Raw genomic sequence first — 17627 nt, 5'->3', positions numbered from 1 at the left:
CTGCAGAAAGTTTTCCTAGGGAAGTCTAAGCTGGTAGAGTGAGCCGAGCCCAGCACCGAAGGAAAGTCAACACACTAAGCAAAAATTTCCCTCCCAAGGATCAATCCTTGGGGCAGTGTGCTCTGAACCAACAAACACTGGCCCACCACTGGTGTAAATCAGCATAGCTCCACTGAAGTCCAGGGAATCTGACCCAGTAGGCTTTTAAATGCACAGAATAAGAACCTACAAGGGGAACTAATATTTGATAATGGCTTCTTCAGTCTAGCAGAGAAAGATCTAACAATCCAATGGCTGGAAGATGAAGCTAGACACATTCAGGCTAGAAAAAAGGCATGGCTTTTTAGCAGTGAGTGGAATTAACCAGTGGAACAAATTACCATGGTGGATTCTCCATCATTGGCAAATTTTATATACTGGCTGTTTCTCTAGAAGACCTGCTCTAGGAACTCTTGTGGGGCAGATGGTGGTTGTTGAAGTTGGGGTGGAACTCTATGACGGAGTTTAGGTCGTCTTTCCAGTGGATGAAAATATCATCGATTTATCTCAGGCATATTGGTTTCATGGTGCGTTTGTCCAGAAATTCTTCTTCAAGGTGGACCATGAAGAGGATGGCATATTAGGGAGCCATCCTAGTACCCACGACTGTTCCCATGGTTTGGGCAAAGTGTTTGTTGTTCAGTGTAAAATTGTTAAGGGCGAGGATGAAATGGATGAGTTTGGCGATTGTGTTTGGGCTGGAGATCTGCGGGTTGCCCATTGTTTTGTAACTATTGGAGGCAGGCAGTGATGCTGGCATTGCAAGGGAGGTGACATCGGTGGTAGCAAGGATGGTGCTCTGAGGGAGGTTGTTAATGTTGGAATTTGTGGAGGAAGCTGGTTGTGTCCTGTAGGAAGCTGATCCTTTGTATGGTGAGTGGTTGGAGAAATATTTCTAGAAGTCCTGATAGTCCTTCAGTCAGAGTGCTGTGGCCAGATGGGATGGGTCTGCCTTGTTTGAGTGTCTTGGGAAGCATGAAGAAGGTCCCTGGGGTGGGTTCATGGAGGCTGAGTTTATAGAGTTTGTCTGGAGTTGTTTGGGGAAGGATTTGACGATATCCTTAAATTCCTGGGGGAGTTGTGGTGTGGGGCCGTCTTTGAATTCTTCACAGTAGGAGATGTTGGAGAGTTGTCTGGTGGCCTCGGGATGCGATTTGATCACATCACTCCTCACTTTGAATCCCTCCACTAGCTCCCTGCCTACTTTCACAGCCGAATGAAGTGACTGCTCCCTATCCCCCGCAAGGCTCTGCAGAACTCCAGCCCTACCTACTTACTCTGTCTGGGTGAGGGACACATCATCTCCCTCTGCTCTGCCAGACTTCCTGCCCTGAGCCATCCATTTGTCTGTCTCCCATGCAGTCTCCTACCCAGCTCCCTCTTCCTGGCTCACCCCATGGACCCTGTTCTGGCCACTCTTTAAGTCCCACACTGAATCTGGTTGATTTGTACAGAATATCCTTTCTGTTGTTTCCTTTCCCTGAACTCTGTCTCCTCGTCTGGCCATCCACCCTTAGGCTGAGTGCTTCCAGAGACGTGGAGCATCCATCCTTTACGTCTAGAAAGCGTCCAACATCCCGTGTGCTATTGTAAACAGTCACTAATAGTCACACTGATGTGGCTCCCTCCCCGCCATGCAGTTAAACTGAGAAGCCAGACCCCAGATACCAAACTTCGGTGACATGCTTCTTGCAGTGTAAACTGTGTCCTTTTCAGATCCAGTGCCCCTCCTCTCCCCAGCTCTGCCCTGTGCTACTGGGGAGATGGGAGAAAGGGGGGCACTGGTGACTACTGGGGTATGGGGTGAAAATCTGCAGGCCTAGGCTGTGATTAATCTTTGCCTCCCATTCCCATTGAAGGGTTAACGTGAGCTAGGGTATAGTGTGTGTGAGAGAGATCCAACAATATGCCATGACTTCTCTGTACTTGCTCTAATGAGTCATTCCTTTTAAGCAATTTAGTGTTAGTTACATAATTGCTTCAATATTCAGCACTAGCAAAAAAGGAACTACGAAAATAAAAAGGACATTTAGGAAATTCTAAATTAAAATTATAATTACACATTTCCCCAACTTTTATTTGACTAAGTTAATATTTTTTAGAACTAGGGCTCTGTGCTAACAGCTCTGTCTGATCTCATGGCTACAGCAAGGGATGCTGGGTCTTTATTCCTGGCTCTGCTGATGACTCAAGCCAGGATAATTTGGCTTGAAGTTACTCATGCTAAGGTAAGGGCTAGCCAGATCTCATGCTTCAGGAGTGGCTTTGCTAATCGCTGCTGAAGCCAGGAAGGAATTTGCTTTCTTGTGTATATAGTGTTGTCCCTCTGCCAAGTAACAGCAGATGTCACAGCCCTGTGGGTTGGTTTTCCATTGTGGGAGGAATCCAGCACAGATTGTGAGTATATTCTTAGTGCAATCAGTTTACTGTATACTCTCCACACCTATCCTGAAACAAGGTGTCTAATGGCACACAGGCAATCCCATCTTTCAGCAATGCTCGGGTCCCAGAGATCAACTCTGTCCCAAGAACTGATTAGCAGAGAAGTTAGCAAGATTGAAACAGAATCAAAATCCCCTTGCTGCATGCCACAGTTCCCCCAAAGAACTGGCCTCAGAAACCAACCAATATAACATTTTCTTCCAATATTAAAAACTTGCTCACACACTAAGAACTCGCAAGGCTATGTATGACAGTGCCCTCTGGTGATGCTTCCCATACCAACAGCATTGTATAAATTACCTGGGTGCATTGGAGCAATGGGACAGGACCTACTTCCTCTGAAGTATCTGGAATTAGCTGTGCTGGAGGCATGATACTACATCTGTGATGGGCCACTGGTCAGAGCTAGTTTGACAAGATACAAAAATTAAATTAGGATCTGGGTTTCCCTACTGCTCCCAACACCTGCCTTCATTTTATCTCCACTCTGCCAATCATCTCTCAGATGTTATTGAAATGTTGACTCCACCTCTGCCTTTTGAGCCATGGCACTGTTCATTACCCGGGAGTCAAGTTCTCCTGTAAACATCTGCAAAGCCACCGCATTGTCCTCTTTCAAGTCCAATTCTCTCCTGAAGTCTACAAAAAAACAGTCAACAGTAGTGAGGCAGCTGGGGTGCTGTGACAACAGCTTATTACACTAATCACCATCACCTCACTCTTCCCTGGTGCCCTCCTTGTCTGTTACAGCTGCTTGTTGTCTCTTGTGCAGGGCAGGAACCTTCTTTATATGGACAGCCCCGAGCACAATGGTGCCCTGATCCTGACCGGGGCTTTTATGCACTCTGCAATAATAATTTCACTCGATAGCTTCACAATGCATACTCTGCGATGCTTTCCAAAGGCCAATATTCAACACCGTAGCCTAGTCTCATTGTCTGTGACACCCTCCCAGCTTCCTGACTAGATGCCCCACCAGGCCACAAATACCCTGATGATTTCAGAAGGTGACATTCTTCACTTCCAGTCTTAAGCTGCCGTAAGGTGTTCCCAGGTGCTGCTAAACAGCTGGCTGCACGCCACCCCTGGGGTGGCTGCATTTCAGCGGTAGTGGCTGTTAGGATATATTTCAGAGTAGCAGCCGTGTTAGTCTGTATCCGCAAAAAGAACAGGAGTACTTGTATGTAACTTATCTGTATGTATATATATGTATATATATATATATATATATCTTACTATATGTTCCATTCTATGCATCCGATGAAGTGAGCTGTAGCCCACGAAAGCTTATGCTCTAATAAATTTGTTAGTCTCTAAGGTGCTACAAGTCCTCTTGTTCTTTTTATTAGGATATAGATATTCAGGTCTGTCTGTAAAGGCCTATACTCTAAGAATGTAGGTGTATTCTTATCACGTAGCTAGTTATAGAGGTATAAAAGAAAGAATCAAAATCACTGTCTGCCTGTTTATAGGGCCTTTTCTCACTGTGACAGTCTGAGGCCCTGTTCTTAGGCTAAGGCCTTTGGCTAAGCAACAAAGGCAGCCATAAGCTGGGAAGCGACCGGTCACCTCCTCACATCCCAAACTAGTCACACTGAAATAAGGTGCTATTGGGCTGTTAGGATACAATCCTGTCCTGATAATGCCCATCGCCTCCAGAGAAAGGGAAGAGCCTAGAAGATGTAAAAGGAAACTTAGTTTGACAGCATCCTGTCTGGCAAGAACTCACTTATCAATAGCTGGGAGGTGAAATCCTCATTTCTGTGTTGTTCTATCACTGTAGTCCCCATTTCCCATTTGTTAGTCTACTGTGTGTCTGTATAATCTCTGTCTGGTTCTGTGATTGTTTCTGTCTGCTGTATAATTAATTTTGCTGGGTGTAAACTAATTAAGGTTGTGGGATATAATTGGTTAGATAATCATGTTACCATATGAGTACTTGTGGCACCTTAGAGACTAACAAACTTCTCTAAGGTGCCACAAGTACTCCTTTTCTTTTTGCAGATACAGACTAACACAGCTGCTACTCTGAAACATGTTACAATATGTTAGGATTGATTAGTTACATTTCAGTAAAATGATTGGTTAGGGTATAGCTAAGCAGAACTCAAGTTTTACTATATAGCCTGCAGTCAATCAGGAAGTAAGGGGGGGAATGGGAACAGGGAACGGGGGTGGGGGTGGGGGAATTGGAATTATGTTTTGCTAAGAGGGGGGAATGGGAACAGGGACACAGGCAAGGCTCTGTGGTGTCAGAGCTGGGAAGGGGGACACTAAGGAAGGAAATTGGAATCATTGCTTGCTGGAAGTTCACCACAATAAACGTTGAATTGTTTGCACCTTCGGACTTCGGGTATTGCTGCTCTCTGTTCATGAGAGAAGGACTAGGGAAGTGAGTGGGTGAAGGAATAAGCCCCCTAACAGTGGCGGTGAACAGATCCCTCTCCTTTGGGGTAACAGGTGATGTAAGATATCAGTACCGTATAAACTAGCCCTGTTCAAGGGTTTGTGCATTGGTTCACCTCATTCAGATCCCTAAGTCCCACTCCTGCAGTGCTTCCCGCAAAAAGACCAAACCACATTCCCACCTCAAATTTAAAAAAAATTGTAAAAGTGATATTTGAACCACTAAGACATACATTGTCCTAAATTGCGTAATTGTAGCATCATAGCCGATGTACCTCTCTTGGGAGTGTTAAATCAAAGGCTGGTTGAAAACTGGTCAGCAGTTCTCAGGAAAAGTTTCTATCTGAAGTAAGATTTTTTCCCCATGCAGATTTCTGATTGAATGAAACGCATGTTTCATTTTGCATCTAAAATTTTCATTTTGCCTCCATTCAAACCTAAGAAAAAATGTTTGATTTTATTTTCTTTGGGGGGAGGGAATTTTCCACACTTTCTTCTCGTAAAGGGAAAAAAAGAGAGGAAAAGCAAAATGAGGAAAAATAGGATTTGAAATGAAAGAGTTTGTTCCTTCTGCAAGTCTGAAAGGAAACAAACTTTTCATGCAAAAGTTCATTTAAGAACATAGGTGCCCCGTGGGCCATGAGTCCAGCCCCCCGAAAGCCCAGGCAGGCCCGTCAGAAATGTATCAAGCTCTATCTTAAAGCTGGTTAGGTTGTGTGCCCCTTACTACGCTACTGGAAGGCTCCTCCCAAAACCTCCCTCCTCGAACAGTTAGAAATCGTCTCACTGTTCTAGAAATACATCAAGGGGTGAAGACCAGGGAGGGAGAAGAGCTAATGGAAAGGATCAAAGCTGGCACAAGAACAAAGAGGGATGAACTGCCAGGAATCAACTGAGGTTGGCAGTCAGCCTCTGTTTGATCTTCATAACGCCCCGACGAGGCGGGGCAGTGCCGTTGCCCCTATAGGACAGCACGAGGAATGGAAGCACAGACAAAGTGACTTAGCCCAGGTCACACGTCAGAACAGGAACTGAATGGTGGCTCCCCATCCTTCCTCTCACAAGCATCTTCTGTAAGGTGCCTACCCCGTGAGTATTACCTGGTATCAACAAGGATGGGCAGAACCTTCTCAGAAGCCTCAATTAAGCCGACAGGAGTTAGCAAATGCTCCAGCACACCTTGGGGAGGGTTTTGCAGGTTTCATTCACCCCTCGCTTTTCTGCAAGCTCTATGAAGGTAAGCGCCGGCACTCACCACCGTAGCACCCCCTGGTGTCAGAGCATGGCGCCACAGGGAACTTCGCCTCTGACACCCCCAGTCCATGGCCGAGGGCGAATACACTGCGGCAGACTGGGCCATATTTGAGTGGGTGGCATGGCGACCTTTTGCACAACCTCTCAACGCCACACAAATTTGGCCCGGCCGCTACACCATGATGGAGGGGAGTGTGGGCCAAATTTGAGTGAGTGGTGCTGCAACCCCATGAGTGAATGGTGTTGCTACCTGACGCATAGAGGGTGTGGGTGTTGCAACTGGTGCTCTTGTACAGGGCGGAGGGGGGCTTCTAGTGCTAAGATGGGGCAAAATTCAAACCCCTGGTCTACAGCTTAGCCCTCCAGCTAAATCCCATCTAATCCAGACCCCTTTCTGCTGTGACCAAAGACCACCTAGAAATCAAGATCTTTCCACCCCTCTTTGGCTCCTCCACAACCCATCCTCAGGGGTCAGTCTTCAGCCCCACCTTGGACTCAGTTGTACTTGTGCTGGGACTTTTACGCCCCACTCTCAGACCTGGTAGCAGACCTACTCGCTGCTCTAGGTTCCAGCCCAGGGACCCTGGGCTCAGCAGCTGGGTCTGCTCCTTCAAATGGGCTGCTTCCCACCTCCCAGCCCCTTGGGCTGCTTCCCAATAACCTATGGTTCATGTAGCCTCTCCCCAGGTCCTCCCCTGGAACATCAATCCACAGGGCTCCTTTCTCAGGGCCCACCACAGGGACTAAGTCCATCCCTGGGGCCCTCTCCAGCCTGCCATCCCCAGTGAGAGGGATCCCCTGGTCTGCTCTATGAGGTCTCCTCTTCCTGACGGGGATCTCCTCTCTGTGTAATCCTCCCTGACCCTTTCCCAGCTGGAGTCACACATGGGAATGAAGCCACCAGATTGGGATCAGCTGGGGAGTAACTGCTACTCCCAGGCAAGGCAGAGCCCGACTCCCCTTAAAGTAGCCCCGGGGCTTCCCAGATGTGGCCAGTTGGAATTCTATAATGCACCCTTCCCGGGCAACATGAAGCAGTTGCATGCTGGGACTTGTGGTGACGTATGGAAGAGGAGGGCGATAGCACTCTGCTCCATGCTATGATAATCCGATGTGCTCCTTAGGGCCTGGCAAAGGTGTGGCTGGCCTTTGGTTGGGGAGAAAGTGAGCATCCCTACAGATCGATCGCTCTGATAACAGACATCCTCCCCTTATGTCTGACACAGCCGAAAAGAAGAGAACAAGAGGCAGCACAAAACACATTGATTTTCTCCCCTATCCTGTGCACATGTCCCAGGAAACCCTTTTAGGAGAATATTTGATAATAGGGAATAATAGACATCCCTGCCATCAGTGCAGCAGGGCCTCTGTTATCTTGGAAGGTGACTGGGGTTTTTTTCCTGGCGAACACAATAAGTGGAGACACCAGTGCTTTGGAGGAAAGAAATTCTGTGCCAAGATCTGATACTCAAAGTAAATCAAACACACACTCATTCAAAGGAGGGGGCGGGGAGGAAGAGACTTAATGCCGAATTTTAAAGGCCCTTTGGTCTGACTAGTCTTTAGCATCCGACTTGAGTGCTTGAGCTGGGCCTGCTTGTGGTGGTAGGGTCCCTAGGCAGTTGCCCACACTTCCTGGGTGATTTTAGGAGATTCCTCTAGGAACTGCACTGGTGGGCAAAGGGGCCCACAGCTCACGGAGTGCCCACAACTATCTCGTTGGCACTCTCGGCCCAGAGCAAGGGCTGCTGTTAAGTTCAGGGCACCTAGGCAGCTGTTCAAGGTGCTGAATTTTCAGGGGCAGCTCCACTTGGCCATCCCACCCCTTGCTGGGAGCAGCAGCCGCTAGGCCGGGAATTGCCATGCCAACATGAGGGGGCTGCACCACCGCCCCCTCTCCCACTCACCAGAAGGGACCGGCTGGAGTAAACAGCTGCTGCACCGAGGCAGCTCCAGCCTCCCGTGTGGTGGTCAGGGATCACTCCGGGAACGACTGTAAAAAGCCTCACAGCACCGAGTCTCAGAGTTTGCGTCAATTGACTTGGGCTTGCAGGGCTTGGGCTATAAGACCTCAGTGTAGATGCTGCAGCTCGGGCACCTCCCGCGCGGGGTTTCAGAGCCTGGACTCCAGCCCGAGCCCGAAGGTCTACATTGCAATTGTTAGCCCTCCCCAGCCCAGCTGCAGTCATGCCAGGGGTCTTTTACTGCGGCGGGGATGCACCCTCGGTGCTTCGGCAGCCTGCAAGAACTCTGCTATTTGGTGTTTGGTTCCAGCTGGCTGTGCCTTCACAGCACTCAAGTCCCATGGCTGGGAAGCTCGGCCCTTAAAGGCACAGTCCCCCAGCACCATCCTCCGACATCTGGGACAGCTTTTGGTGAGCAATCTGCTCCTCTCTGCCAGCAGTAGTGAGCAGGGATGCCACAGTGTGCCTCCCCCACCCGCCAGGACAGCTTTGGCGAGTGGGGAGTCTTCTTATTAGAATCGATTTTAACTCCCCTCCAATCCCTGCTGGTCAGTGCTGAGGCACCCGGTGGGGGCAGTGTGCTCCGAGAGTGCCCTGACAGCGCCCGAACAAGGGCAGCGGCCCAGAGTCTGACATTTCCCAGCTGAAATAAACCAGCCCTGCGACGATTTCCTCTCCCCGGCTGCAGCCGGCCCCGCGTTTAATAGGAACGCCGTGTTCAGGTCACAAGCCCAAGACTGCTGAAGCTGAACCTGTCTTCCCAGCGCAGCGATTTCCTGTTTCACCCTGCGCTTGCCCCACTATCCGAGGCACCGTTCTCAGAAGCCGGCTTTGTTATCGCAGACACATTTCGCAGCAGTGTGTCACTCACAGGAGTGCTGTACAGCTGCCGGGGGATAGTCCAGCTGCCCTCACCAGCTCCCAGGCTGTGTCATTAGTACAGTGAAATACAACAGGTGCACACACCGCCCCAGCCAAGCCGCTGTCATGCGATACTTCATCGATGTTCAGGAGAAGCAATAAACACAGGGCACAGCACAGAGACCTGTCTCAAGACTACCTGAGATCAGGTTTGCAGCTGCTCCCTGTTGAATAGCCCAGGATGGGAGTAAGAATTCAATCCACAGTCGCTGCTGACCTGTGGCTTCTTTGCCAAAACACCCTGAGTTTATTTCACCCTCGGGGGGGTCACAGGAGTTACTCCCAGGATGAACCTGGTCTTGTCAATGCACCCTTATGCAGTACTGGCAGCACAACAGTAACGGTTATGGTTTCCTTGATTTTATCCCTGAGCTGCAGATAACTCAAGGGTGCTTCTGTGGGCCAATTTCAAAGCAGCCCTGCTGGAAGATGTGGTGGTGGCATTTCAGTCGGGGGCACCCTTCGCTCTGAGTCAGCACTGGGTCCCCGTGCAGCTGCTGCTGGGGCATGGTGTTAAAAAGCAAGATGTTAACTGCCTCTAGTCATTCGGAATCTCATAGCTCTTTTCCCCAAAGCAGCCGCATAAAACCAGGTGTCCTGGCCTTGAAGTGCCAGAAGGCAGCCTGGCAGCTCAAGGATGGGAGCAGGAGTCCTGACTGGTAAAGCAGGCAGTGAGTTATACTCATTGCCTAAGGGATCCAGGATAATTTCAGAGCAGCTGCTCTGGGACGAGAGACTTTGCCAGAATCCAAGGGAATTGGAGGAAACCTATTACTTGAGTCTCAGGTCCTGGGGAACAATGAAGGCATGCCTGTGCTCACCAAGAACTCCCTTGTTCTTGCTACCCAGCATACCAAGGTAATGTGGAACTCCCTGGAAGCAGTGGGTCTGGAACCCAGGTACCTTGGCCCCACCAGAATGGTGGTCCAGTGGTTAAGGCTCTAGTTTGGGATTAAAAGGTAGCCAGGTTCAATTCTCATCTCTATTATAAGTTTCCTAAGTGGTCTTGGGCAAGTATGTCTGTGCCTCAGTTTCCCCTCATCTGTTATATAAGGGTTAGTAGTATTTCTCTTCCTTGTTGAGGTGCTGTGAGCAGGAACAAATTAAAGCTTGTGCGGTACACAGATACTATGGCAATTGGGGCCATAAAAGGAGCACAGATGGGAAGTCCAAGTCCCCCCCACACTTGTGCTAAGGTGGGGTGGCTTTTAGCAGTATAGGGCTTATGATCTGCAGCTCCAATTCAATCCACTAGAGGGCAGTGGGGGCACAGAGCCATTCACCAACACGTCAATTTTGTTCACTGGCGCTCTGTGGAGGAAAACCTGCCAGTTTGAATTTGCAGGCTAGGAATTACTATGCCGAATGTTTTATTTGTGTATAAATGTAATTATGTTAATTAAAGCTTAGCTGTAATTACAGCATTTAATGGCCCATATGTGTACATGCTCTAGTGACTTATGGGAATCATGAAGTCAGTACTATACACGTCCCCTTCCTACCAGCTACCCTGAGCAAAACAAGGGAACCCATCCTGCAGCCCTTACTCCTTGCAGTCATGCTGTCTCACTACAGTAACATTGCCTTTGATGGAGCTGCTTTAGTGACATGAGGAAGGGCTTCAGGATTGGGCCAATGGCCCTATGGGGCTATCTCAATTATATGGAAGGGAACAGCTTAGAGGGCTAAGTATAACCAATATAAGCACAGTGTGATTCTTGCTTCTCTCTAGTAGCTGCTCCACAGAGGAGGACAAGAGCCTACAACAGCTGCTGTTAAAGAGAGCTACTTCTCTTGCTCCAGCAGTTGAGGTCATGCTTTTAGTGGCAAAGGCTGCAGGTTCAAACCCTGATGTCAGCCCAACTGGGGCTGGTTATGCAAGCATAGGGGTAGTTATGTCTTTTCCTTGTTTTTGAAGATCTTGTTCCGGCACCTAAAGGGTTACAGAAAATAGAAAAGCTAGAAATGCTTCCCTTTGGCTGATCCTCTCCTTTGGAAAAGAAGGAAATGGATGTCAGATGAATGTGATGTTTTTAACATTAAGAAACTTATAAATGAAGCCTAGACAACCCTGAAGAAGAACTCAGCTTTGATGTCTGACAGGGCAGGGCAATCCAGCATTGTGGCCTCCTGTGATTTTATGAGGAGTCTCACAATATTTGATGTTTATTTTTTTACATGAGAATCTCAGCTTTCCTTAAATCTTCTGACTCCAGGAGCGCCGGCTGCAGGCCCCAGCTGAGATCCATTGTACTTGTCCCTGTACCGAAACACATTAGAGACAGCCCCTCCAGAGTCAGGGAGGGAAGGACTATTCCCCCCTTTTAATCAAATAGGGGACAGAGAGCACTTAATTTGGCCCCGGTTATTCAGCAAGCCTGGCCATAGCCAGAAACTGAGCCTCACCTTCCAGGGCCTTAACCTCCAGCCATCTTTCCAATGGGACCAAAGCCAGATTCTCCACTCACACCAGGGGTAGCATTTTACACAGATTTGCACAGGCAGGAAGGAGAGAAGAGAGCCAGAGAAGTCATCAAGTCTGCTAGGGACTTTGCCCTGGCTAATCAAGCTGACACAGGAAAGGCAGATGTTAGGGTGAGGGGCACAGCATAAGACTCTAGGGTAGATTCTATTAGCCAGGCTTTGTACCATCGTGCCTAAGGGCCAGCCAAGATGCAGGCCTGTAATATCCTGCAGCCCACCTCCCAAGCACACCCTCCTGGCCAGAAGTCACGCTGCAGCACCCTGCCTCAGTTTCCCCCTTTTCAGGGCCCTTTAGGAACTCACAGTTCAAAGGAGAGTCAAATTATACCCACAAAGGGTCCTATTTATTTAATCCTTTGATATGTACTGCCCCCTGGGGCAAAAAGCTCGGCAAAGGCAGAAGACCAAGGAGGGCGTACAGAAGGGGTATGGAAAAGAACCGGAGGCACTGATTTCTGGCGATTTCTGTGTTTGATTTGGTTCCGCCCCTGGCAGTGAAAGAAAAGTGCCTGTTTACTTTAATTACTGAGCCAGAAATCAACTGATTTATGCTGTGTAAATCTGAGGGACAAACTGAAAGTATTTGTGTTAATTGCCGACACTTTCTCACTGTTTAATTCTGACTGCGTGGGGGTGGGGGACTGTTAGTTAAGCTTGGAGAAGGTCTTGGTGCAGGGATTCTGCTGAAAGCCAGCTTCTGCTTTGAAGAAGTCGTAACTAGGCCTGGGGACTCGTTGGGAGGGGAAGGGAGAACCTGCCAAGAGAGATAAGGGAACTAAGGCCTGGAATTTAATTTGGAGATGTTTCCTGATAACGATAATTATTAGTGCTGGAAGGAATGAGCCATGGAGGGAAGCCACTTTGGGTGCACAGCTTCATTGGTGAGAACACTGAAGGACTATATTTTACCTGCATATTAAGGCACTTATTTATCTGTCCCCCAACACCAAAGTACCTGAGCCCCTCGGGCTACTGTATTTGTCTTCACACGCCCTTGTGAGACAGGCCAGAGCTACTGTCCCCATTTAACAGATGGAAAACTGGGGTATGGTGAGATTAGGTGACTTGCCCAAGGACACACAGAATATACATAGCAGCACTGGGAAGTGAACCCCAAGGACTTTTTCCAAGTCCTAGGAAAGCACCGTAACCATTAGGCCATTCTCTTCTTTTCTCAAACTTTGTAGACCAGCTTCTCATCTAGTGTAAATCACTGAGATCAATGGCTCTACATCAACTGAGAATTTGGCCTTGCAACCTCTGTGCTCCCACCTGGAGGTAGCTGGAAACGAATTTACGTTCTGCCTGAACTTGACTGTAATAATAATCATTCCAAGACAGAATAAACAATGACATTTCAAAGTTTCCCTTGGCACGGGAATTCCAAAATTCATATGGAGGGTTGGGGGGGGTCAAAATGACATATGATTTGGACCTTTTCAAAACGTTCCTGCCTGAGGACCCAGGGAGCCCTAACTTGGGGACAATCCATCTGGTGGGCTTCTGCAGAGCTGGGGACCCTGGGTGCCCCAACTCTGAGCCCCAATCCCACAGAACATTTAGATTCCAACAAATCGGCGTTTTCTGATATCTGTAATTTTCCATCAATTTCCCGCCAGTTCTGCTTCCACCCCCCATTCTCTGCTCCTATTCGTGGAACGGGTGCGTGCACCTTGGGTATTATTAGACCATTCGTTCTTCAAGGCAGGGTTTGTGTCTTGTACAGCCCCCTTTGTTTTTCTCTCCCCTATACCAGGGTGAATCAGGCTTAGGGGAGAGAATCAAGCCTGAGCATCTCCTGCTATCCAGTGGAGCATATGGCAGGCGTGGCTGCAGCTGGGATCACGGAGGAGAAAAGTGTCTTGTCTCCCAGCCTAGTACCAGTCTTTTCAGAGCCTGCTTAGCTTGGGAAACCTGAGCTCACCGCCCAAGGTGTCAGGTGAACATGATATTAGCCATGCACAGCCACTAAACCTGCTCTCCGTGCTCGAGTTTGTGGTGGTGAATCTAGGGTCACCCTTGCTGGGTCTGTGCCACTGCCCTGTTTCTGGGGAAGGCCTGTGCATAGAGTTAACCCTTCACTTGCTGAAGGCGGATAATAAAACACCCACCGCAAAGGTGAGAGCCGTCGTCTGCAGCTCCCTGGCCCTCTCTCTAATTCCGCATCTCAGCTCTGCTAGTGATCACGTAATGGCCCACAGCAAAATCGAGCCCTTCCGCCCCAGAGAGCTGACCTCTGCCAGCTGAGCTAAAAGAGGAATTTCATTAGCTGGTACCAGTAGTTGGCTCTTATCCTCTAAAAGCATAGCCAGTAGAGAAGGATTAGCACACGTTTCCAATGTATAACACAAATAAAGGGCATCTCAAAATGACACATTTCCCGCCAGCTCCTGAAAGGCAGAGTAGCCCCAGGTGCTCTAGACACCAAAAGCTAAATTGACTTGTGCTCGATCAACTGGCAGTTAGACTTTAACTAAGGATTGCAGTTCTGGCTCCCACAGCCTGAGATCTCTGCCTAGCTGTAATGCTATTTTTCCCCCCCAGAAGGACAATTCAAAGGGGAGCTGTGGGGTGAAAGGAATTAAAGGGGGGAAGGAACCTCGCCACCTTTGATTCATTTAAATGAAGGCGCTGAAATAAATAAATAAATAAAATTGGGGGGGAAGAGGGGGAGACTTTCCACTGGGAGGAGAGAAATATGCAGCAGGTGGGAGTAATGAAGGACTCCTGAAATGATGATGGAGACATATGATTCACTTTAATCTTCCCCTCCCTGCTGGATGTTGTGGTTTAATAAATACAACATTAAAAAAATTGCCAGCTCATCTTTCAATTAATGGATTTGTTCTTTAACGAGGATGAGGCATTTGGCTATGTGTTCTTTCCTTATCTTTCTGCTTCTTTGTTCTTCGGCTACCGTATATAAAGTCTCTCTTGCTCTGCGCACGTCCGTCCCCATCCCTTTCTTTCAGCTTGGTTTCTCACTGATCTACAGCCCCAGTTGTGTGTTAAGGTTTGTGTTAGCCTGCTCTAGCCAGTACGAGTTACGGGCTAGGAGGGGGAAAAGGAGGGTTTGTTTGACACTATGGGAGATGCACTAAGCCCCTGCTTTGGACTCTGTAGTTCTATTGTATGTTTCGGTGCATGGAATCATAATCATAAATGTGATCTTACAAAATGAGGTCTGCTCCTGCATGTGTAACCCGCCACTGATTGTGTGTTACAGCTCTGTGCTGCTGCATGACAGGTAGGAGTTGTTATGGCCCCGGCTCTTTAACGCCCACTGGAGGGAGCAGCTGATGCTTTTAGTTCTGGAGGTCCCTGGCTCAATCCTGGTGTCAGTCAAGAGGGCAACTGTCACACCTGGCTGTAACAGTGATCCCGACGTTAGCCCTAAAGTCCTAGGTTCAAAATGCCCTTTGTTGAAGAGAGGCTGGAAAGCTTGTGGTTAAAGCACTGCGCTAGGATCCGGTGTCACGGGTTCAGTTCCTGGATCTGCCACAGACTTTCCACGTGACCTTAAAGTGATCACTTAGGGCTCGCTCCTGTGCCCTTAGAAGTCCACGTCCCAGTGATTTGACTACCTGATGGGGCAAGGATTGCCTCATACTCTGTACGTGTGCAGCACCCAGGATTGTGACTGAGGCCGCTAAGCGCCACCCTAATGCGGACAATAAAGAGAACCTTGGCTGATCCACTCCAGAGGTGGCTGCATTTCAGTGGCACTGCGATATGTTCTCTGTTACCTGGTAAGCTCTTTAGCATCCGCTGGGAGGAAAGTGTGTCATACGAATGCAAAATATTATTAATTATTATGATTATTACTCACGTGAGAGAGAGCCTGTGCTAAAAGACTCTTGGGCTTCGGTAGCTTGCTAAAATGAGAGTCGTTTAGAGCAACACCTCTTTGGTTAAAAACACATCGCATCAAGCTGAGCCGGGAGCATTTAGTTTGCAAAGTCACGCTCTCCTCTGAGGAGGGCGAGCCAATCGCGGTTCCTCGCTCCATCCGCAGCCCCATCCACCCCCAGTAAGTGGCCCCAATTTCAGTGGAAAGTACTGGGGTCCTGATGCTGGGGATGCTGGCCTGCTGCAGTACCAAGGCAGAATTAAAATTGCTTCTCTTCTGAAGTCTCCTTACGAACTCTGGGATAACCCCTTCCTGGCTGGGACGGTCAAGCAGGATGTATAAGATGCAAAGGGGCAACACCCTACCCCTGCCATCAGTTTGGTGGCAGAATCCCAGGACAGCGTTCTCCAGGGCCTCTTCCGTAGCATGGACCGCTGGTTTCCATGGAGATCCAACCACTTACGCCAGGCATGACTGTGGCCTACCAGCAGCAGCTATGGGCCCGGTGGGCCAAAGGCAGATGTGCATTGCCAGGATTTCAGTGGTTCTGCGTGTGTGTGTGTGGTGTGTGTGTGTGCGCACGCGCACGTAAATGCTTTTCCTTTCATGTTTTTCCTCCGGTGATTGCCAAGCACTAAATAAACACCGTTCAACCTTCCCCACCCTCTGGACTGGTCAGTAAGGATCATTAACTCCCTTTTATGGATGGGGAAAACAGACCCTCCAATGCTATAGATTTTCCCATTGATCGCTGCTAAGTGTCTATGGAGCAAACCCTCTAATCTGATAGGGTCTCCTTTCCCATGTACCCACCTCCTGGGGAGGCAGAGCCAATCAGAGCTGCCACACAGGCTGATAGGCACTACAGTCCATCACCTAAACATAGCAGGTGGAGTACCGACCCCTGCCTCCCAACTATACAAGCAAACGGCTGAGCTCGTGATGCAGTGAGCCCCTTGATTGCGGGACCAGCTGGGCACATGGGGCATCAGTACACAGGGGCATGGAGGGTTAGGTCATGGGCACATGGAGGCACTGTGGGGCAGAGGCCCCTGGGTGGAATTTGGGGGTTCAAGACCCAGGAAGGGTGGAAGAGGCACATGGGGCAATGGGGATCAGAGGCATATGGAGGGGGTCAGGACATGGGGGTCCCCTGGCAGCAGTCACCTCAAATGAAGACTTTGGGAACCTCACCCCCTGCCATGGAGCTCACTGGAAGAGTTCAGGGCCATTCCGAAGGGGTGGAGCAGGGACCCGCAGCCAGGGGAGCTGAGATATGGGGTGGAGTGGGGATTATGGTCACTGGGGAGCCAGGTTGAGCTGAGCCCTTGGTGGGGGGATATAATGGGGAATTGGGGTGTGATATTCCTGGCCAGAGAAAGAGAATCCAGGCAGCAGCTTCAAAAACCAGATATTCTGGAAGAGGCGGGGACTAGGGCTGGGGTAGTGTCTTCCCCCAGGGAAAGGGGAGGTGGACAGGAGCAGGAAGACACAGGCCATGCCATCCTTCCCCTGGGCTTTGCCCATAAAAGAGAGGAGCTGTGGTTGTTTTTTCCTTTGCATCATGGCACCCAGGGGCTGGCTTGGCGAGCCATGCCTGGGAGCGATGGGACGGATGTGCAGACCAAGTGGCTGTGTAAGGATTCAGTGTGTATGTGTGTACAGAGTGAGCGGGGAACGAGTGGTGCTAGGTGAGGGAGGAAGCTGTGCATAACGAGCGTGGGGGTGAAGAGCTGGAGACGCTGTCAAGGCAGGGGTGAAGTGAATTGATGAGGTGGGGGTGAGTTTGGACAAACAAGTGACTTGTTAGGGAATTTATGTGTATTTAACAAATTTATGTAAAATACAATCTACTGGGGTTTTGTTTGTAGATGTTGGCAGGCATGGGAAACTGAGGCACTGAAAAGTTAATTGACTTGCCCAAGGGGACATAGTAAGTCAGTAGCAGAGCCAGGAAACCTGATTCCTAGTTCCATGCTGTTACCACTAGGCAATGCACCCTGGCATAAGAACTAGTCTCAGTAGGACTGGCCTGCTCAGGATCATCATTAAAAGGCCAGGGTGACCTTGCCCCTCATTCAGCTCACAGAGCTTCCAGGCTCTGATCTGAAGAGCAGATGGCTGGCTGGATCTCTAAGCAGAGCTGGGCAAAACTCAGAGCTTCTGTTCTGCAGGAAAGTCCAATATTTCCCCTTGTCCTGACTCGGCGCAGAAAAGAATCAAAGTTTTTCAGTTTTCCCCCAATGACATTTCTGAAAAATTTTGTT

The 17627-nt window shown here is 49.1% G+C and overlaps 1 protein-coding gene and 1 long non-coding RNA gene across 3 annotated transcripts in view; one reads left to right on the top strand and one right to left on the bottom strand.

The window, feature by feature from the left end:
• PDE2A (phosphodiesterase 2A) overlaps positions 1-17627 on the bottom strand; it is a 393111-nt gene that overhangs the window by 348570 nt on the left and 26914 nt on the right. The gene's annotated exons all lie outside the window — the stretch shown is intronic.
• Positions 12338-16450, top strand: LOC122457854. 2 transcript variants are annotated; one of them, XR_006277528.1, is made up of 3 exons: positions 12338-12391; positions 13267-13449; positions 14737-16450. It is a non-coding gene; the product is annotated as an uncharacterized LOC122457854 (long non-coding RNA). The 2 variants fall into 2 exon arrangements; XR_006277527.1 differs by having other exon boundaries at positions 13267-13628.

The sequence above is a fragment of the Dermochelys coriacea genome, chromosome 1, assembly GCF_009764565.3.
Source record: "Dermochelys coriacea isolate rDerCor1 chromosome 1, rDerCor1.pri.v4, whole genome shotgun sequence".
Lineage (NCBI taxonomy): Eukaryota > Metazoa > Chordata > Testudines > Dermochelyidae > Dermochelys > Dermochelys coriacea.
Note: the sequence above shows the minus strand (reverse complement) of the source record. Positions and strands in the feature narration are given on the sequence as shown.